The sequence below is a fragment of the Pseudorca crassidens genome, chromosome 3, assembly GCF_039906515.1.
Source record: "Pseudorca crassidens isolate mPseCra1 chromosome 3, mPseCra1.hap1, whole genome shotgun sequence".
In the NCBI taxonomy this organism is placed as follows: domain Eukaryota; kingdom Metazoa; phylum Chordata; class Mammalia; order Artiodactyla; family Delphinidae; genus Pseudorca; species Pseudorca crassidens.
Genome location: NC_090298.1, coordinates 42,125,694 through 42,149,051, shown reverse-complemented (window position 1 = coordinate 42,149,051; position 23,358 = coordinate 42,125,694). Strand labels below are relative to the sequence as shown.

Genomic DNA, 23,358 nt, shown 5'->3' with positions numbered 1-23,358 from the left:
GAAGACATCCTGGCCTTGAAAAAGTTTCCAGTGCAGAGGACACAGGTGGACTGAAGAAGTGTGTTCAGGACACCGCAGGGTGCTGAGGTGGGAGTGGCCACTTCTAGAAGGTGAAAGTAGAGGGTTTTCTCAAGAAAAACCCTCACATGAGCTGACTCATAAAGATGAATAGCTAGATGTTCATCAGAAGGACAAGGTGGAGGAAAAGAGCATCAGAGCAAAGGAGTGGCATGGGTTGGGGAACAGCATAATCAGACTTATGGTTTCATATTCTTTGGGGCAGCTGCCTAGAGAAGGGATTGAAAGCAGGGCTACACTTCACTGTAATATACCAGCCAACAGATGGTGACCACTGGACTGAGGCAGTGAGGTCTTCAGGGTGAGGAGGCAAAGATGGTAAAAGAGGGTGTTAAAGAGGTAGAGTTGACAGAATTTGGTCACTCTTCAAGCTTGGAGGGGAGAGAGAAATGGGGGTCAAGGATGACATCCAGGTTTCCAGCTTGAAGATGGGTGACTAGTGGTGTCATTCACTAAGAAGGAAATCCCAGGAGGTGAAAATCATAATATAGTTGGCTCAATAATGTCCTCAGGTAGCTTTCCTAGAACTGAGACATTAAGGATGACTTCTCAGAACTCATCTTTTTGATTCAGGGTAGTTTCCTTTCACTCACCCTGCCAGGATCTTAAGTAATAATTAACTGCAAGAGGGGAAACACAACATCTCAGCTCTATTTTCCAAATGATTAACCTGCAGTAAAACCAAAGGCAACATGAACGTCAAGTGGAAGACACAGGTGCATGCTCTCAGCAAAGTGTCCACGTAATTTGTATTTCAGTACATGTCAAGGCCTAAGAAGCACCTGCTATATTTTTATGGTTGGGTAGTAGGATTTAACAGGACCCTGCTGAGATGAAAATTATATGGCCTGTGAACCCAGACTGTAGGTGTAGATAATGGAAACCTGCAATAAGGCCTGGGCTCCAGGAGCTCAGGGACATCTGCATGCAGATTGAAAAATTTCTATCAGACAGCCTTAAGGCAGCTTAGGTAGGAGACCTCATGATGTCTGCTAACTTCTTTTGAAGTCAGGGGCTTTCCTGCTATAAGAATGTAGCTCCACAGGGAGCATGGCTTGGCTAATTGTCAGTGTCTTTGGTGAACATAGCTCTGGGTCAAGCACACAGCTTGGGACAGAGTGCTTGGGCTGGATTCTAGCCCCATTGGTCCCGTCATGTGTACCCTGATGCTTGATACAACTGGTCACCACCGTGCAAGGCAGCCCTGGAACCTTGGATAACTGTCTTTAACCCTCCTACAGTCCCCAGCCTGCAAGAGGGAGTAGGAGAACATATTATTGGCCATTGCAGAATCTCTTATAACAAAGCACGGTGTAAGGGGTATTGAATACCCACTGTGTGCAAGGCACTTTGGGGAATATGCAAGCATTTACTGAATTAATGAATAACAAATGAAAGAACATGTCTCTATTTATGGCAGTCCTATATGGGGCTTAAAACACATCCCTGGGAAGGGATGGAAGCAGAGAAGCTAAATACCATCTGATCATACAAAAACTAAATTTCTTACTAGTACGAAGAGTAGGGTTATGTTTTTATTCCCAGTTTTTCCCTTCAAATCCTAATGTCATAGATTAAAATACTAATTGCCCCATTTTCCAGCTAGAAGAAAAAGCCCTTAATCTTTAAATTCAGGATCTCGACGTAGATTTGTGTCTGTAAGCATGATGTGGAACCAGATCCCACCAGAAATCCTAAATAATTTTCTGTCATTACTCAGCATCTCAGAACATCCTGAAATGGAAATCTTTCTGTTAGAACAGAACAGAGCATACAAATATATGCCTAAGGACTCCATTTTTAAACAGTTTTGAAAAAAACATTAGAACCCATTCTCTGTTGTATTACTTTCCAAGCTTTAGGGTCCACCATGGGAGGCAGGAGGAAGACAGACTCTCCTCCAAGTCAATACATTCTGACATCTTCAAGCTTGAACCCTCTTGTATTATTATTTAACCAGGAAAAAACTAACACCATCTTTCAGTGTAATATGCTAAGTCACCCACAGATGGTTTAGAGCAGGATTTCTCAACCTCAGCACTACAGAGATTTTAGGTTAGATATTTCTTTGTTGGGGTTGGGGGGAGGTAGCAGTCCTGTACATTGTAGAAAGTTTAGCAGCATCCCTGACCTCTACCCGTTAGATGACAGTAGCACATCTGCCCCTTTAGTTGTGACAACCAAAAATGTCTCTAGAATTGCCAAATCACCCCTGGTTGAGAAACACATTCAGAGTAGCACTACCTCTCAAACCCAAGTTCAGTCAGACGCAAGGAGCCAGATGAGCATCTGAAGAGCAACAGAGAACTACTCTACTTGCTGTTGTGATGACAAGGACTTAGGACAAGTGAGTTAAAACTCTCTTATTGGTCCAGGTCCCATAAATTTAAGGTACTGAGCAAATAGTTTACTACAAATATAAGAAGTGATTTGATCTATCAACACTGCCCAACTCTAAGATCTTGCTGGTTCTTTTTTACCAGGTAGAAATTTCTAAAAACAATTATAGTGTCTTTTCATAATATATCTGTCTATCAGTAGTCTTAGTAGCAAGTGACAGAAACCGAATTCAAAGCGGCTTAAGCAAAAAAGAGAAGCTTTTCATTGGGTTTCATGTAACACGAAGTCCAGGGATAGAATTGTATTTAAATACATCTGGATCGAGGTATTCAAACAATGACACCAAGAATATTTCACTTTCATCTTTTAGTATTATTTTTCTCTGTGTTGGCTTTATTTTCAAGATGCTTTCCCAAGATGGTGACAGAGACAGCCACTGAAGGTGGTTCTCTTAGAAACCGCCAGTGGAGAGAGAAGGTCTCTTTCCCAAGTGTTCTGGCCAAAATTCCAGGGTTAAAAGTCTCATTGGCCTGACTTAGATCAGGTATCCATCGATGAGCCAATCATTGTGGCCAGAGAAATAGAACACTCCACATGATTTCCCAGGCTTGTAAGCACACACTGTGGTACACATCCTCTAAGACGGCCTCCATTGGTTCCTGTCTCCTGGTTTTCCTGACGTCATGTATTCTCCCCTTCTTGAATGTATGCTGGACTCACTTCTAATGAATAGAATTCAGCAAAAATGATAAGATGTCACTTCCAAGATTGTTACAAAAAGACCGACTTCTGTCTCATTCACCCTGGCACATTGTGAACTGCACTATGAAGAGGCTGAAGTGGCAAGAAATTGATGGCTGTAAGAGTCATCTAGGACTCAACACCTGCCAGCAACCATGTGGGCGAGCTTAGAAGCAGATCACCCCCAGGTGAGCCTTAAGCTGTTTTTAACACTGACTAACATCTTACTGTCTTGAGAGAGATCTTGAGGCAAAGAAAGACAGAAAAAGCTACACTCGAATTCCTGACCCTTAGAAGCTATGAGATAGTGTTTTTTGTTCTAAGCCATTAAGTTGGGTTATTTGTTACATAGCAATAGATAACTAATACACACATACACACCCCTAGGAATACACGATAGGGGCCTTTTCACCAAACACCGTGGCCTGAGATTGGGTGAGACCATAGCTCCAAAGGAATTCTGGTGCTCAAAAATACATATTCATTATAACATCCAACGTAGACTGTGTTGATTGAACATATAAGCTTCAAAATAGAAAAAGAAAGCCCTCTTCTAACCCCCTAGCCTTAGAGGGAAAACTCGTAGGCTTTCAAATGACTATCAGGAATCAGTTTGTCCTGACCTGGCTCACAAGAGACTTTGCAAAGCCACATGTCCTGGGGGCAGCAGGGAGAGCCCAGTGTTGACAGCTACTTTTTCCTCCATTAACCCTGGAGATGGAAACTGCTGGAGAGAAAGTTTAAGTGGAATTTTTCTATTGTTTTAGACCTGTCTGTTCTGGATTTTTAGTTTCCATTATCACATAAGCCCTGAAGTCTCCCTGTTGACAAAGACAGTTTTTGTTCCCATTAAACAGGAAATTGAACAGCCTAAGAAGAAGCTGACATATCGATGAATCGTTTGCCACAGTATTATACATTTGTAGTTCAATTTTGAAATAGTGGCAGTGAGGTCTTGATTGAAAATTTTCTTCCAAAATGTCCTGGAAGCACTAAAAGAAGTTACTTGTAAGGCTCTGAATTGCTTCAGGTTCTCCAGCAAACATGATATGTAGAACAGAATTCTTCTTTTCTCACTTCTATGTCCTAGTTTACCATTCCTGGTTCATGGTAAATACCTTGGAAAAAATAACTCCCCTGTCCAGCATTTGATCACAGTAAGAGTGAAAGTTAAATAAAGTACTAAGGAGACAATGACTGGCTAATGATAACCCACTGGAGCCCAAGACTCTCTAAATTGCCCACGATGAAAAGTCACATAGTGGAGAGAGCTTAGGAAGTGACTTGAATACTGGGAGAACTCAATGTCAAGTACTATTAGAACCATTCGAAGTATATTATTTTATGTAGCTTCTACAGAGTGTGGTATTTGATTGATACTATATTGCATGATTAATTTATTTTTGGATAGTTTGATCTAGTAAAATGCTGAGCATAACATTGAGGGATTTAGTCAATGTGTGTTTTCAGATTAATAGCTGCTCAATGGGCTACTGGATGTCTGTAATCCTTCCATTAGCATTGAGATTTTTACTAACCACATTTCTTTATAATGACCTGAGCAGTTTTTTTTTTTTTTTTTTTTTTTTGGCTGTGTTGGGTCTTCATTACTGCAGGCGGGTTTTCTCTAGTTGCTGCAAGCGGGGGCTACTCTTCTTTGCAGTGCGTGGGCTTCTCATTGCGGTGGCTTCTCTTGTGGAGCATGGGCTCTAGGCATGAGAGCTCAGTAGTTGTGGCTCACAGGCTTTAGAGCGCAGGCTCAGTAGTTGTGGTGCACGGGCTTAGTTGCTCTGCCGCATGTGGGATCTTCCTGGACCAGGGATCAAACCCGTGTCTCCTGCGTTGGCAGGCGGATTCTTAACCACTGCACCACCAGGGAAGTCCCATGAACTGAGCATACTTTTAAAGATCTGCTTACTCATAGGTGAGGTTAAAAAAAAAATTTCTGTTCTGTTCCTATGACATAACTTTAGTGAAAGTTCCAGATGCTAAAAATCGGGGAGAAGAAAGGTGTATCAGATGAGATCTTTGAAGTGCCAAGCTTTCCATCCAAGGCCCAGGTAAGAAAGAGTCTTATTTGTCTTTCTCAAAAAAAAAAAAAAAAAAAAAACTGAAAAACTTTTTTTTTTAAGTGTATTTTCTTAATTTACACTGATCTGCATTTCCCAAGACCATCATAGTCTCAGTAATGTCAGCAGGACAGTATTTCTCTAGCTCCAACCTACTCACACATTTTTGGGGAGTCTAGCTCCCTCTGAATTCTCCCAAGTAGCTGAGGAAGTTCCTGGGTGTATTAAGTGAATGTAGGACTGGAGATGATTTGATTATGAATAGAAAGAACCATTCCCTCCTGCAAGTTCTTTTTTTTAAAAATTATTTATTTATTTATTTTTATTGACGTATAGTTGATTTAAAATATCATGTTAGTTTCAGGTGTACAGCACAGTGATTCAGGTGGATAAATAGAGAGATAATAGATAGATAGATAGGTAGGTAGATAGACAGATAGAGATAGCTATATTCCTTTTCAGAGTCGTTTCCCTTATAGATTATTACAAAATATTGAGTATAGTTCCCTGAGCTGTAGGTCCTTGTTGGTTATCCCTGCAAGTTTTTGTAGTTGCAGCATGTAACCTGCTGGTTCCTTCTCTCCTGCTTTGAAGACTGCTGCCTCAGTGTCAGATAGGACAGATCCCACCTGCCCCGTTCCAGAGACATGCTGGCCTCTGTGTCATATGCTCCAGCGGTTCCCTCACTGAAGTACAGCAGTGCCTTCTGCTTTCAAGCTCCTACAGAGACGAGCAAAAAGGCCCCTGGCTCTTTTAGTTTTACTACTTCATCTCCTTAGGACTCTGGCACATGTTCTGGGGGATCTGGAAAATGAGCAAATCCCAAAAGTTGTAATTGAGCTTTCTCCTGAAGCTGGCTTCTCATCCTTGAGCCAAGTTTGTGTAGAGGACTCTCTCTGCCCTAAAGGGTGAGTCCTGCCACCCCACTGGCCATCCAGACTTGTCTGCAAACCTAAGATACAAGCTTAGACACCCCAAGTTCTCACACCAGGTGGTAAGCACTGTAGATATGAGTTAAGTAAGACTGAGCCCACGTGTGAAATATAACACAGTGTGTTTGGGGATATCCAAAACCATTTTCTTATATTTCTGGTATTGATCTTAATGACAGAAAACTCAGGAAACAATTCGCCTTGACTATGGAGTATAAGCAAACTAATTAAAGAATTTAATACTTATTTTTCTCTGCTACAAACATGGCCTAACTTTAAAGTATTTTAGCTTGTCACGAAGAACCAGGCTATGAAATCAAACCACCACTGGGAAGCTATGTAAATTCACCTTGTCACGTAATCTCCCAGAGCCTCAGTTTCCCAAATTGCAGAATGGGGATAACACAGCCATTATCGCATTGTATTATTATCAGGATTATGTGAGCTAATGAACATAAACAGAGCACAGCACATGGCATAGAGTAAGCACCCAGCCAAGCTTTCAGCTGTTATGTGTATGGCTTGTGTGCGGACATCGAAATGTCTTTATATTATAATACAGACGTTTAAAAGCATTTTCATAGTCCCACAAGGTCAAAGTATTTATGAAAAGGCTTGTTGCTATTTTAGAAAACCGACCTCAATGCTTGATGAAGAGTGACATTTCTAATTTTTCCTGCTGGTCTGTAAATAGCACAAAATTCCCACAAATAAATAGCCTCATTTTGTATAAACATTCCTAGCTTTCTCTGCAGTGGAGGGCAGCTCCTCACAAATTCTGAGAATGCTCTGGCTTGTCCCAGAATCAATACCTGCTGAGTTTACTATTCAGACCAGATTATTACCAGGCAGTTAGAGTGGTCAAATTCCCACAGCCAATTTTCTATAAAAATCCCAAGTAATTGAAATGGGAGGAAGGTACCCAATAAAAGTCAGTGTGAATAATTTAGCACAGTAGCTGTCTGCAGCCTCTGAGGTAACACATTCAAGGCATTTTATTAGAGGAAGCCACTGTTGTCTCCAGAGCCTCCTGGCTGCAACCCACCCATCTCATGAAGAACAAAGAGAGTGGGGAAACAAGCAAGCCTGGGGGATGTAGGATTAATCCTTCTCTGATACCTGAGAGATCCTGTGAATGTCGAATGTGAACAGTGATGTTGTACATAATATTTTTCTAAAGGTCAGTGTTGAGAAGCAGCACGACTGGCTGCAGTGGTCACTAAACAAGGGCCCTGTGTCCCTCCCTGGCTCTGTCGATCCTTTCAAGGGGTGGACACATCTGCTGGGGATAGAGATAGGCTGGTTGCTGTTTCATAAAACTAGCCTCAAATCTTGATTAAGAGTGACATTTCTGGGAATTCCCTGACAGTCCAGTGGTTAGGACTCAGCGCTTTCACTGCTGGGGACCAGGTTCAATCCCTGGTCGGGGAACTAAGATCCTGCAAGCTGCATGGTGTGACCAAAAAAAGAAAAGAAAGGGAGATTTCTAATTTTCTCCTGCTCCTAAGTAACTAGAACAAAATTCTCACAAATAAATGCCCTATAACCCTAGTCAGGACCAGTCAGAAGTTGGGGACACAAATGGCAGGAACCCAACTTAAATTCAGTAAAAAGGGAACTTGACATGTACTACTTATAAGAATAGAAAGTTACTCACAGGACTGAATGAATCTCTAGGTTAGAATAAAGTTCACTGGTATGGAATGAGTTTACTTTAAAAAAAAAAAAAAAAAGAAGTTCACTGGATCTGATACCTGGAAATCAAGGACCCAGGTCAGAGTCTCCATGTCTCAAGGCCTGTGGTCAGAGGGGCAGAGATGGACATCCAATGCCAGAAAAAAGGTGTTTGGAAGAATAATGTGATGAGCAATGAAATCAAAATGAGAGGCTCTGGATATTCTGTGAGCTATTCCAATTACCTACATGTTCACAGAAGCCATTTAAAGTTGGTATAGGGTACTTCCCTGGTGGTCCAGTGGTTAAGACTCCAAGCTCCCAATGCAGGGGGCCCAGCTTCAATCCCTGGTCCGATCCCTTGTCAGGGAACTAGATCCCGCATGCCACAACTAAGATCCTGCATGCCCCAACTAAAAAGATCCCCCACATGGCAACGAAGACCCGGCTTGCCACGACTAAGACCCAGCACAGCCAAATAAATAAATATATTTTTTAAAAAGTTGGTATAAAGCATATTGCCAACTGTTATGGATTGAATTATGCCCCCCCCACAACGTTCATCTGTTGAAGCTTTAACTTTCTCTATCCTTCTGAGTTCTTGGCTGAGACCCTGTAATAAAAGATTAACAACAGAAGAAACAAACAGAAGTTTATTGACTTGTATACATCATGTATATGTGGGAGATACCCAGTGAAAAAGGAGTAACTCTCCAAGGTGGCTTAGAACTCCAGCTTAAATTCCATCTTCATCTAACAACAAAAGAAAGAAAGATGTGGGAGGAGGCCAGTTCTGGGAAGTTATCTGGAAAAGCAAGGTCAGCAGGAAATAGTTTGTTGTACAGATTTAAGCAGACACCTTCTCCATCCATAAGGTTCTCCTGTGATTCAGTCATCCTTCTCTTCCTAACACAGAGAGGGAGATGCCCTTACAATGGAGAGTTCCTTTATAAATGCAAATGTTTCTTACAAAAGGCTAACTTCTACTTCTGTGCTTGCTGTTTCTCAAAATAATCCTTATGCCAAAGAGGCATATTCTGCTACCCTTCAATATCTACTCCCCTAACTCTTTTCCTGCAAGGTCACCTTAGGCTGACTGTGCCCCTCAACCAAAGATTACATCTTCTCTCAAGGCAGTTTGTTCCTACATGACGCTCTCCTCCCCTCAAAGCCACAGGCTTACGATGGAAACAGCTCTGCTGGTAGAAGCCCTGGGACACTGTACCATCTCTTCTGCTTCTTCTGTGACCACACTTCTGCAAATAAACCCTTTCCAAATCATCCTAATTTGAGTGTGACATCTGCTTCTCAGACTGATAGAGCTCTCTATAAAACAGAGGTGGAGAAACTGAAGGACAAAACCTTCTTTTCCCCTCCACCCAGATAAGGATCACAGATAGTGTCTACAGTACACTGGTCCCTAACACATAAAGTTCATGTCAGATGAGAAAATTTTTTAAATGTGCCATCTGTCATCAGAAATCACTTACTTAAATAATAATGTAGGCATTTTAATTGCTTTGGGGGGTCTTTTTCACCTTTGTTTTCTAATTATACTTATATCTTAGAATCTGTGGCCGCAGTATTGAGGTCAGCTCATTAACTGGAACCCATCTTTGTCCGTAATTTTTTTTTTTTTTTTTTAGTTTCCAGCATCTTTTGTTTTTCCTAGAATCTGGATACAATAACTCTAGCAGGGCGGTGCTCAATACTATTTAGGCTTCACATTTTAGGTTAATTACTTGAATATTGTAAATGTGAATGCACTTCCCCATAACTGGGAAACTAAAATTTGACGTAACTCATTTACTCAATACTTATGTAACCATGCAAAATTTTATATGCAACATGAGCTTTCATATTATAGAATTTGACCTTCTTACAAACTAGCTTACATAACAGTTACTTTGCTTATCTGTCCTAACCTGTGAAGTGTTGTACCAACGCTTTTCTATGATGTACTTAAACAGGTGAATTCTCCTTACATAAGGGTAAGAAACCTGAAGCTCCAACCCAGAAATATAAAATTCTTTTGTTTCAGCAGACTTAATACCAGAAACAGATTATGGGCAACTCTTACCTAAGTAGTAAGTACTATAGGAAGTTACAGTGTTGACCAAAAGAAAACACAGGCTTCGCATTAAACTTTTTTAATGGGTCTCAAATTCTGTGACAGATTTTTGGTCAAGTTGTTTCCATGAAAAAGTACTGATTCTAAAAACTAATAACTTAGAACTGCCACACACAAAACAAATGGTCCACAACACATTCTCCTTTCCTTCTGAAGCTTTTACGATGCATTGTTATCATTAATCAGTCTTTTGCTATTAAACTTAAATGGCCAATTGAGACAAACAGTCCTGAGATTGTTCTTCCACCACTGATTAAGACTGGGGTGGCAGGTATTGGGGATAATATTCATTTAGCCTTCTGAGCTTTCTGGGCAGACTTGGTGACCTTGCCAGCTCCGGCTGCCTTCTTGTCCACTGCTTTGATGACACCCACAGCAACCGTCTGTCTCATGTCACGAACAGCAAAGTGGCCCAGAGGAGGATAGTCAGAGAAGCTCTCAACACACATGGGTTTGCCAGGAACCATATTAACGATGGCAGCATCAGCAGATTTTAAGAATTTGGGGTCATCTTCCAGCTTTTTCCCAGAACGACGATCAATCTTCTCCTTCAGCTCAGCAAACGTGCAGGCAATGTGAGCTGTGTGACAATCCAGCACAGGTGCACAGCCAGCACTGACTTGGCCTGGATGGTTCAAGATAATCACCTGAGCTGTGAAGCCAGCTGCTTCCATCGGTGGGTCATTTTTGCTGTCACCAGCCACATTGCCACGACGAACATCTTTGACAGACACGTTCTTGACATTGAAGCCCACACTGTCCCCAGGAAGGGCCTCACTCAAAGCTTCATGGTGCATTTCAACAGACTTCACTTCAGTTGTCACGTTGACTGGAGCAAAGGTGACCACCATGCGCAGGTTTGAGAACACCAGTCTCCACTCGACCCACAGGGACAGTGCCAATACCACCAATTTTGTAGACGTCCTGGAGTGGAAAACGCAAGGGTCTGTCAGTTGGGCGAGTTGGTGGCAGGATGCAATCCAGAGCTTCAAGCAGTGTGGTTCCACTGGCATTGCCATCCTTACGGGTGACTCTCCATCCCTTGAACCACGGCACGTTAGCACTTGGCTCCAGCATGTTTTCACCGTTCCAGCCAGAAATTGGCACAAATGCTACTGTGTCGGGGTCGTAGCCAACTTTCTTAATGTAGGTGCTGACTTCCTTTACAATTTCCTCGTATCTCTTCTGGCTGTAGGGTGGCTCAATGGAATCCATTTTGTTAACTCCAGCAATTAGTTGTTTCACACCCAGAGTGTAGGCCAGAAGGGCATGCTCACGGGTCTGCCCATTCTTGGAAATACCTGCTTCAAATTCACCAACACCAGCAGCAACAATCAGGACAGCACAGTCAGCCTGGGATGTGCCTGTAATCATGTTTTTGATGAAGTCTCTGTGTCCTGGGGCATCAATGATGGTCACATAGTACTTGCTGCTCTCGAACTTCCATAGGGAGATATCAATGGTGATACCACGCTCACGTTCAGCTTTCAGTTTGTCCAAGACCCAGGCATACTTGAAGGAGCCCTTCCCCATCTCGGCAGCCTCCTTCTCGAACTTTTCAATGGTTCTCTTGTCGATCCCACCACATTTGTAGATCAGATGGCCAGTAGGGGTGGACTTCCCCGAATCTACGTGTCCAATGACAACGATGTTGATGTGGGTCTTCTCCTTGCCCATTTTTGCTTAGGTTTAGCAGTGGTTTTCACGACACCTGTGTCCTGGCAGCAAACCCATTGCAAAAAAGCTGTCCATAATTTTGACTGCTCAGGATTTCCATCTGTGACATGGTCAGCAATGTGTCATGCTTTTATTTTTGTTTTTTTCAGAGTTTAATATCTGAAAAGTAAAAAAGTCTTCTCTACAGTGGTGAGGATTTAATCTCCTGGGGAAGCACTACAAAGTTTAAAAATTTGGGATTCCTGGGGTTCCCTTTCCTTTTGCCAGTGACCTCAACTCCTTCTCTCATTTCACCAGCTTCACATTTAATCATTCTGTACTTCAAAGGCAAATTGCCCATTTGTTTAATGCCTACTATCTATGAGGCATTGCACATGATTTTCCTTCTTAGAGCAACCAACCCTATGTGCCACATCTAATCATCCCATTTTTATAACCAAGGAGACAAGCTTAGGAAGGTGATCCCTTCAATATGACCCAACTTGTGAGTGGCAAAGGATGGGAAGGCACCAGGTCTAAGTGATCGCTGAGAGCATGATCCACGCCACCTGGGATTCTGCTGCTGCCTGCTGCCCTTTGACCCGCTCACTCCTCCCACCATGTACCTTCACCTGAATCTGTAATACTTCACCTGGAATGCTGTGCCCACCGTGATCCTCCCCTCCCCCTGATTTAGACCTCACCTCCAGCATTTCCTCCATGGCTGACTTTACCTAACGGTGGGGCATGGCTACTGGCAGATTAATACACAGAGATATGAACAAATGCCTTCCAGAATTCACTCAGAGATATAATCATCTTGTCTGTGGGGTATTTTTGTCTCCTAAGCTAGAACTTCTGTTTCTTGGGCACCACCACCTCACCCTCCCCACAATCTATTTCGGTCCTCTGCACACAGGACATCCTCAACAGATGCCACTGACTGACCGGAGAATTAAAACACTGGAAATTTCGAAAAGTCTTGCTTGTGAAGGGGAAGTACACCATTCCTCCCCTGCTTTTTAAAGAAATATTTTCTGAAGAATACTGTATTTTCCCTTGTGATATTTTCCCTTGTGATTTCCCTGAGGAACTAAACAGGAGCTGTCAGAACTGCTGGTGGAGAGATTTATTTGCACTCAGTGCTCTGTTCTGTCTGTCTGTTGTGCTTTATGAATTTTAAAGGAAAGGAAAGGAAACCTTTAGGCCGGGAATTCACCTGTTGAAAGGCTTTGTGCTACAGCCTACGGGAAGGAGAGGCCTTGTGGCTTCATCAGGAGTCAGAACGCTGCTCCTGTGTTTTGCCTGATGACTGACTTTCTTAGAAGGGGGCTTTGGCAGGGTCGTTTACTCTCATTCTATGCCTCAATATTTAAATCTCGAAATGAAGAGAGCTCCTTCTTGTCTAAGGACATGGGGTGCAGGGCAAAGGGAGTCTGCTACTCAAAGATGCAGCCAGCTTAATGTGATTGGAAGGGCCCTGGAGAGATTTCCCAGCCCCCAAATATCTCCCGTTGGCTCGCTCCAGGACAGATAAAGGAGCCTCACGTTTACCTCATCTCCATTTAGGCAGCGAGGGCCTGGTTAAAATACAAATGTGTCATCTAGGAAAACGTGATGCTGTTTTGTTTTTATTCCATGATGCACATTTCACCCACATTTTAATGTTTCTGCATCGAGATGCGTTTTTACAATCGCTGTGACTCTGTAATGTAGTAGCTCTTCTTTAGTCCCCCTGAATTGTTAAGTTCATTGCTATTAAATATATAAGAACCTCTAGAAAACTTGCTAAGACTTGAGACACCTGGGACCCACAGGAACAGGTGCCAATTCAGGAGGTCTGGAAAGTGATGAGGAATTTGCATTTGCGACAAGCGCCCCAGGTGATTCTGAGCAGGGAGCCCTGCTTCAAGAGTCCCCAGTCATTTCCTTAGTTCAAAAAATATGATCTTTATGGATCTTAGTATTTCGTAAGGTGTGTCCTATGGAGGCTGCCTGGGTCCTCAGTCATTGGGTGTGCAATTCAGAACCAGGCCCTGGGGAGAGAGCCGCCCTTTAAGCATGGCAATCATGGGTCCTGCATTTTCTCAGTTCCGCTATGCTCTGCCATTTTTCCCTGAAATGCTCATATTTTGACATCTAAACTCCATCTCCCAGATGCCTTTCACTTTCAGACATTTCACAGATACTTCCATAAATTAGGTAAGTTTCTGCCCTTGAGAAACTCACACTCTAGTGAGTGGGTCTTGCAAACTGACCTGAGCAGGATTACTGGTGCTAAAATGGGAGCCATCCAGGAATTGTTCAATCAAGGGTCAGCTACTCTCCTCTACAACTGTGTTACCTGATCGTGATCAAAGCAAGCCACCGGCAAAATTCCGCTGCACTACAGACACTTACTAATAAGATTATGCAACCTCGCATGCAAGGTTCTCTCAAAACAATTACCAGAATTCCAGAGGCAGGATCCTGTCACCAGTATAGCCACCATGGGGCAACTAGAATCCTCCAAAGTTCATGGCTGGACCCAAAACCAAGTAAAGTCTTACCTCAGGCAGCATTCTAAGGGTACAGGCTATAATTCTTGCTGAATGTGTATATCCTGTTCATGCACGAGTGGAAGGTTTCTAAACTATTTTAACTTAGGCACTTATCTTGAATATCTTTATATTCATCAAGGAGATCCCGTTTCTAACTTTCATCATGTTAATCAAATACCACCAATTTCACCAAAAAAAAAAAAAAATTCTGACACAAACTATGCTAATTGGCAAAGTACCCATATTGATGGAGATGTGAATAACAGAAGTTCTATGCCTCTGTATTATACATTCTTGATTAGAGTCCAGAAACATTTGGTTAGAACCTAAACTAGGTGGCACACACATAAGACAGCACTGTATATTCAGAAGTCTTTAATAACAGATCTCTTAAGACTGCATCAGACTCACACACACATCGTGGTACAAAGCAACAATGCCTCTTGGGAGAAGTATGTAACGGAGCTCTGAGGACACACACAAGAGAGTGACTAATTCTATCTGGCAGATGGGAAGTGAGGGGGTAAGGACAGAATATCCTCACAGAAGAGATGGCTGAAGCTGAGTTTGTTTAAATGGGTAGGAATGTATCAATCAGGCAGATTCGGGGTACACCCAGCAAAGGGAAACAGCGCAGGCCTAGCACAGAGGCTTGAGAAGTTACACACCTCACATGGGGCACCTGATGGGGAAGATGGGCTAGAACTGTAGCCGGGAACTAGACAACAAAGAACCTTCTAGATCCTGCTCCGGGTTTGCTCTTTGCCTAGTGGGCATCCAGATGTGAGACAGCAATCTCTTATCTACTCCAACTTTGTTTTGTTTTTTTGTTGTTTTTTAAAATTTTTGGCTGCACCGCACGGCATGTGGGATCTTAGTTCCCCGACCAGGGATAGAACCCACACCCCCTGCATTGGAAGGCAGAGTCTTAACCCTGGACTGCAGGGGGAGTCCCCTTACCTACTCCACCTTTGGTTCAGAACATAGAATCAACCTGGTTGGTTGAGACCAGCATAGATCCAACATGGGTCAGGCTTCTTCCCAAGCCTTTCTAACTGAAGTCCCAGAGGCCTGAATATCTACTCCATCCATACTGTTTTTTTCCATAAAAATCCAAGTAGAAAGACCAGGTCCCTAGAGTCATTTACTGGTTGGTTGAAAGGGTGACTTGAACAAGTTTCTTTATCTCTCTGACCCTCAGTGTCCTCATCTGTAAAATGGGAGTAATTATACCTACTTCTAAGGATTGTTATGAAGATCAAGACAGAGCCTGATAGAGAGGAGATGCTCAAGTAATTTTAGTTTTAGTGTCTATGTCTTTTAAATCTTTATCATTATTTTTCCTTGTTTATGAATTCTTAGAAGGAATAAGATCTATGTTATACAAGTAGTATTTTATCTCAGTATAACCCATTTTATCTCAGTATTCACTGACCTTGTGCCATAAATCTTACTCTAAACCCTTTAAAATCTAGACAATTAGTCCTAAGGCTCCCAACCCTACTAAATTCCATAAACCTCTCTTATCTCTCTATTGGTCTTATCAGGGTGAGGCTCTCTTGTTGTTTCCAGAGAAAACAACAAGAACTATTTTCTATTTCTAGTCCCAGATGCAAAAGAAGATCACAGATACCAGCTCTCAAGCTCTTTTTCCTTCCTGTTTTTGTGTCTATTCATATATATAACAGCTCTAAGCTTTGAGAATCATGATGGCCAGTGGGCTGGCAGGGCTGCCTTCCACTATCTTAACAAAGTTTAACCTCAATGCCCTTGGCAATTTTTCCTGCAGGAGGAGCATTTCTTTTTCTAAGGACACCTCATTAGCCCTAACAGGACTTTCAAAAGAAGGCCAGAAATTTCCCCACTCACAGTCTCATCATCGCTTACAGCCCCTCCCCTCAACAAAACAAACTTGGATGATTGAAACAGGGCTATGTCCTTTTCTCTTACTGATCTGATTCTGAGCAGGATTTTAAAGATCCACTTTTCTGCTTTCCTTAAAGAGATTAACGCTTTAATCCAGGGCAGCAAGCTGCAAACACAAGCATTTTGAATCAAATTTAAATTCTGGGGGCTTTTGCTGCTCCTCAATTTGCCATTGGCTCTCCTCAGCCCTCCCAATTCTGGTACAGTCCTGCATCACACAGTTACCCACCTGCCCTTGAAGGCATCTGACCAACCCCCATCCCAAGCTCTAGTCATTATAACCCTTGCCACATTACAGGCCCCTTACCCCATTAACTAGTTAGTTGTCAAGGCCAGGAATGTTCATCCCATAATGGAAGTTTCTTTGTGGGGGGAGACGATAAGGGGAAGAGCAAAATTCTCTGACTGTAGGCCTGGATTAGGAGCTCTCGGGTAGGGAAACCAGTGGCTGGGGCCCGAGAAACGCTGGTGTGTGGAATGTCACTGACTGAGCAAAATGATGACAGATGGCTTCCATCACCTTCCCCAGAGGCAGTGCTTGCCCTGGTGAAAACTCTAACAAAGACAGCCTTTGTCATAGCCAGTGTTCAGGGACAGGAGAAGGAAGAGGGACCATGGCACAGGGCTCTGGGAAAAACAGAAACGTGATTCACCACTCCTTGCACCCTTGAAATTAAGAGGACATTGTTTTGTTTTCTGGTATTTATGACACACATAAACCCCAGGGCATTTGCCAATAAGGCCCAAGTTTAAAATCCCAGCTTCCAAGAGGAGAAATTAGAAAAGAATCCTCTCATCAATTGCTCTTCCACCAAGACAGTAACCTGGACTGTCCTTATTAGAAATGTCTCATTACTGCCAATAATAGTAATAATCACAATATTAAGTAATGACTAAAGAATAAGTACAAGCAGACTCCTTGTTCATAGTGGCTCCTGGTGAGAACTGTCTCTGATAATCAAAGCTGAGGATCCACATTTCATGATGGGCTGCTCCAGAGACGCTGCCTCACCCCCAGCGTTGTAACAATCCAGTCAAGCGGCTTGAGTTTGATTCTTTTGCAGGTTGGGGCAGACAGAACAGATTTGTGGCTCTTTCTGTCTTTTTTGAAAATTAATACCATCGTAGAGGTTGTGTGATATCACCACACACCTATCAGAATGACTAAAATGAAAAATAGTGACAATGGACTTCCCTGGTGGCGGAGTGGTTAAGAATCCACCTGCCGATGCAGGGCACACGGGTTTGAGCCATGGTCTGGGAAGATCCCATGTGCCACAGAGCAGCTAAGCTCGTGCACCACAACTGCTGAGCCTGCGCTCTAGAGCCCGCGAGCCACAACTACTGAAGCCCGCGCGTCTAGAGCCTGTGCTCTGCAACAAGAGAAGCCACTGCAATGAGAAGACTGCGCACCACACGAAAGGCAGCCCCAGCTCGCAGCAACTAAAGAAAGCCCACGCGCAGCAACAAAGACCCAATGCAGCCAAAAATAAATAAATAAATTTATTAAAAAAAAGAAAATAGTGACAACACCAAGGTGTCTAGTGGTTACGGCTCAGCGCTCTCACTGCTGAGGGCCTGGGAACTAAGATCTCGCAAGCCATGTGACAAGCCAAACACACACACACACACACACACACACACACACACACAAAATCGACTTCTTGGATGATGACTGCTATATGACTCATACACACATACATCATTGGTTCGCTGTGAAACGTACAGCCACATTTTTCTAAGACCTTCAAATGAAATCTTTTTTTAAAAATGTCTAGGGCTTCCCTGGTGGCGCAGTGGTTGAGAGTCTGCCTGCCGATGCAGGGGACATGGGTTCGTGCCCCGGTCCGGGAAGATCCCACATGCCGCGGAGCAGCTGGGCCCGTGAACCATGGTCGCTGAGCCTGCGCGTCTGGAGCCTGTGCTCCGCAATGGGAGAGGCCACAGCAGTGAAAGGCCCGCGTACTGCAAAAAAAAAAAAAAAAAAAAATGTCTAAACTCCAACTTTGAGTCTTTGCTCATACTTCTCCTTCCATCCAGAACACTTTCCTCAGCCTTTCTCCCCATGAATCTCTATCTATGGCTTAAGTCCCAAGTAAAACGCTACCTCCATAAATCCATCTCAAAATTTCTGAGTCAGAATGTATTTCCTCCTTCTCTATATTCTTAAACCTACCTCTATTTTAGTTGTTATCCTCCCACTTAGGTACACAAGTAACTCTCAGAAGGAACGTGTGTACATGCCTAATAGTTTAGAAATACGATGGTTGTTTCCATCTTCCAGGTATGCTTTTCCTTCTGATTGCCTGTTGTTTGCTTCTTATTCTTGATGTTCAAATCTTAGCTTAGATAGCACCTCCTCAGAAAGGCCATCTTTTTTTTGTTTCTTTGTTTGTTAGTTTATTTATTGTGGTAAAATATACATAATATAAAATTTACCATTTCAACCATTAAAAAAAATTTATTATTTTATTTTTGGCTGCATAGGGACTTCATTGCTGTGCGCAGGCTTTCTCTAGTTGTGGCGAGAGGGGGCTACTCTTTGTTGCGGTGCGTGGGCTTCTCATGGCGGTGGCTTCTCTTGCTGCAGAGCACAGGCTCTAGGCATGCGGGCTTCAGTAGTTGTGGCACATGGGCTCAGTAGTTGTGGCTCATGGGCTCTAGTGCAGGCTCAGTAGTTGTGGCGCATGGGCTTAGTTGCTCCACAGCATGTGGTATCTTCCCAGACCAGGGCTCTAACCCATGTCCCCTGCATTAGCAGGCAGATTCTTAACCACTGCGCTCCCAGAGAAGCCCTCAACTTTTTTTAAGTATACAATTCAGTGGCATTAGGCACATTCACAGTGTTGCACAAGGATCACCACTATCCATTTCCAAGATTTTTTCAACTTCCCAAACAGAATTGCTGCACTCATTAAACAGTAACTCCCCATTACCCCTCTCCCCCACCCCTGTAACCTCTATTACGTACTCTGTCTCTACAAATTTGCCTACTCTAGGTCACCTCATATAAAGTGGGATCATATAATATTTGTTCTTTTGTGTTTGGCTTATTTCATCCACGTTGTAGCATGTGTCAGAACTTCATTCCTTTTTAAGACTGAATAATATTCCATTGTATGTATATACCACATTTATCCATTCATGCATCAAAAGACACTGTGCTGTTTCCACCTTTTGCCTACTGTGAATAATGCTGCTATGAAGATGGGTGCATATATATCTGTTTAAGTCTCTGCTTTTAATTCTTTGGGGGTTTATACCTAGAAGTGAAATCGCTGGATCACATGGTAATTTTATGTTTAACTTTTTGAGAAACCACCATACTGTCAGCCTGGCATATTTAAAATGCATTTGTGTGTCTGCTCCACTGAAATGAAACCTTCGTGAGAGCAGGGATCACATCTGTCTTTTCCCTTCCTGCATTCCCAGCACCTAAAACAATTCTGGCACACAACGGACACTCAGAAGTTTTTGCTGAGTGAATGAATGAAGCAGGTCCTCAGCAATTGTTAGTGTTCTGTCTCCTTTATACTCTTAAATCAATCGCAAACTACCTGAGGGCAGGGCTAGGTCTCATCATCTGTGTAACCTCAGCACTTAACACATTGAAGACACCCAATATATACTTATAGAGCTGAAGTATCAATAAATCCCCATTATTTGCTTACAGTTTGGTTTTCTCAGTTGAGTTCTCTAGATTCAGGCTGATGATTATGGATTAGGAGGAATGGAAGGCTTTTCCCTGGCTTTTTAGGGAGCAAAAGAAAAGGCCCACTGAGGCCCACATGCCAGTGCCTCCTAGGCATCTCTGCCTCACTTTTTCTCTCATCCTTTTCCCTTTGATTTCTGGATTCTAGCACTTGCCAGAGCCAGGACTAAAGGAAGCAGGATCAACTGAGAAATCCATTAAATTACATCATCTGCCTCTGAGAATTGAGGCATGCTGGCTGAGTCTTTGGTTCAGATAAAATACAAGTTCTGATATCCCAAGACTTCCTGAAATTTCAAGTAACGTTCTTTGGAATAAAAATTGTAATGACTTTCAAGTAGTTCTGAGCCTGGTAATTCTGATTATGTATGCCTTATACAGATAGCTAATACATTTTGCCACTCTGTATAATATATAATAAATTACACACACACTGCACATTGCACTTTATGTATAATAATGGGTCACTACACGGGGATGGCAAAACCCAAGTAAAAACGCCCCTGGTACCGGGAACCATTTCCATGGATTTTCTCCCCAAATCCTGTCAGCCTCCTTTACTATTAGGAACACTCTTTGTTTCAGCCAGCAGTTTTCGAAACAAAGGAGGATAAGAGAAACCTCCTAGAATCTCAACAACAGTAGGCTCCAAAAGGCTGCCAGACTACAACTATTTTCCCAGTGGCTCCACCAACCCTCCCAGCTCTCTCCTGCCCTCTGCATCGGGGCCACTGGCCTTCACCCAGTCCTGCCTCCATAGTCTGCTGCCTGCGTGATTCCCAGACAGGCGGCCTCAGGGCAACCTTCGATTATAGATCCTCAATCGCCCCTCCATTTCTGCATCTCCCCACATTAAAAAACTTCTTAAGGCTTTATCACTGCCTGGGCTCTGCCTCAGGTGAAGGCCATTCTAGTGGGGCCATGATTCTTGGGGGGCTTTGCTCACTTGAGGAGCACTAAGTCTTGGGTGTGAGGAGGGTTAGTAAGATTACTGTCTAACCAAAGGAAATGCTGGATTCAGAAACTTGGCTCACAGTTAGACAGAGAATAGGGAGTTTTATAAAACTCCAGCCATGCATTGAAACCACACCCAAAATCTGTCTCCAAATCCCTAGTTTCCAACGTGCTCTTTTTTCTTTAAAAAAATAGTTTGAGGATAAAGAAGATGTGGCACATATATGCAATGGAGTATTACTCAGCCATAAAAAGAAACGAAATTGAGTTATTTGTAGTGAGGAGGATGGACCTAGAGTCTGTCATACAGAGTGAAGTAAGTCAGAAAGAGAAAAACAAATACCATATGCTAACACATATATACGGAATCTAAAAAAAAAAAAAAAAACGTTCTGAAGAACCTAGGGACAGGACAGCAATAAAGACGCAGATGTAGAGAATGGACTTGAGAACACGGGGAGGGAGAAGGGTAAACTGGGACAAAGTGAGAGAGTGATATGGACATATATACACTACCAAATGTCAAATAGGGAGCTAGTGGGAAGCAGCCGCATAGCACAGGGAGATCAGCTCTGTGCTATGTGACCACCTGGTGGGGGATGGGGAGGGTGGGAGGGAGATGCCAGAGGGAGGGGATATGGGGATATATGTATATGTATAGCTGATTCACTCTGTTATACGGCAGAAACTAACACACCATTGTAAAGCAATTATACTCCAATAGAGATGTTTTAAAAAAAAATTGTTTGCAGGGAATTCCCTGGTGGCCCAGTGGTTAGGGCTTGGGGGCTTTCACTGCCAGGGCCCAGGTTCGATCCCTGGTTGGGGAACTGAGATCCTGCAAGCCAGTGGCGCAGCCAAAAAAATAAAAAATGGTGTGCAACTTTTTCCCAATCATGTGTCACCTTTATTACCTCCTGCTGGAGCAGGCAGATGAGGGAAGAGGGACGTGGACCACGTCTCAGCTGACAGATGAGTGAGAAGGAAGTGAGCAGAGTGAGAAGGTCAAGGTCAAGAGGAGCAGAAGGCCGAGGTGGAAACCAAGTGGGAGGATGACCCCAGGTGAACTTCATCTGCCGTCTCTCCTCCCCTGTCAGTCCTTTCTGCTGCTGCCAGTTACTGGTTACTAAGTGTCCTGGAGCAAAGGCTCTCTAATAGGAACAGGACAGAAGGGTGCTCAGAATTCTCCTGTCAGGCCAGGCTGCTCCCTGCCCCCAGGCCACATGTAGGTTCTGGTCAAATTATAAGGACAGAAATGCCTGCCAGGATGTCCCAAAGGAAGGGCTAAAACAAAGTCTGTCCTCAGGCTCTCTCACTGCTAGAGCCTAGCAAGTGCTCAGGCTCAGAGGAGAGATACATAGGGCCTCAAGAGTGCCTGGGTACCCAGTTCATATGTGTCAGATGAATGCATTGAGAGAGACAATCCATATTGGGTTGGCCAAAAAGTTCGTTCTGGCTTTTCCATAGCATTGTAAGAGCAGAAAAACCCGAACGGACTTTTTGGCCAACCCAATACATACATACATACATACATGTGTACATACATACATACACACACAGATAGATTCAGAGATGACGGATGGATAATAGGAAGTTTCCATAGTTCATCCCCTTTTGACCTACTCACCTGAGTCTGATCTAGGGCTGTTTCCAGTCACCGGTTCCAGCTATTCATTCATACCCAAGTACACACTACTCAGGTCGCCACTGCAGGAATGGGAGGGGAAGGGGCACAGCCATTCCTATCAGAAGCTCCTCACTGTGATGGCGGCAGTCCCATAAAAATCTGTACAGAGGATAGAGTAGGTGTTATCTGCCCCAACTGCAGATAAAAGTGAGACACAGAAAGTAGGCTGTGACCATAGAACAGGCAGTTGGTGGCTGCAGAAGGTCTTAGAACCCAGGACATCTGGCCCCTAAGCTGGAACACTCTCCCACAGCCGGCCTCCACTGCCATGGGACAGAGTGAATGTGAACTTGACTTCACTTATGAATCATCCAGCCTCCACTATCTCTCACTGTTGGGGGAAGAGCTCTTTCCTGCTTGTTGTCCTAAGGAGGGCAAACAACAACCAAATTAGCCAAACAGGCCAGCCCTGAACAAAGTTCCAAAGCGAAGGCCTTTGTTTGCTTGCTTGCTTGCTTTCAGCCTGTCCCAGGACCCTTCATCTCCATCAGGAATGCTCTCCTAATTCCTGAAGAGTCTTTTTGGTAGAGATAGTGGAGGAAAGAGAGAGCACTGGCCCTCAGGCAGAGATGCCTCTAATAAACTCATTCATGTTGCTACACAGTTTCCTTTTAAATTAGGCAACATCCTAAGAGAAGTCTTAAACTGGGTAAATGATTGTATCCTCTTTTTCACAGGCATTTGCATTTCAAAAGCGGAAGACCAAGATTCTGGAATGGCCTTCTCCAATAGCAGTGCTATAGGCATGACCCAGGGAAGAGAAGGGACAGAGGTCAGAGGTGGAGGTCAGAGACCTTTCCAGCTACTGGTTGCCACCTACTCCAACCACAAGGCCAGTCTAGCAGCCCAAAGCTTTGGGAAGGAGGAGGGGAAGAGGGCGCCCACTGACAGAAGCATCGCACTGGGGAGTGTCACCTT

General features: G+C 43.4%; 1 protein-coding gene and 1 pseudogene across 1 annotated transcript in view; both read right to left on the bottom strand.

Moving 5' to 3' along the window:
- Positions 1-23,358, bottom strand: part of SNX18 (sorting nexin 18) — a 90,935-nt gene that overhangs the window by 7,246 nt on the left and 60,331 nt on the right. The gene's annotated exons all lie outside the window — the stretch shown is intronic.
- On the bottom strand, positions 9,973-11,671 carry LOC137221286 (elongation factor 1-alpha 1 pseudogene; annotated as a pseudogene).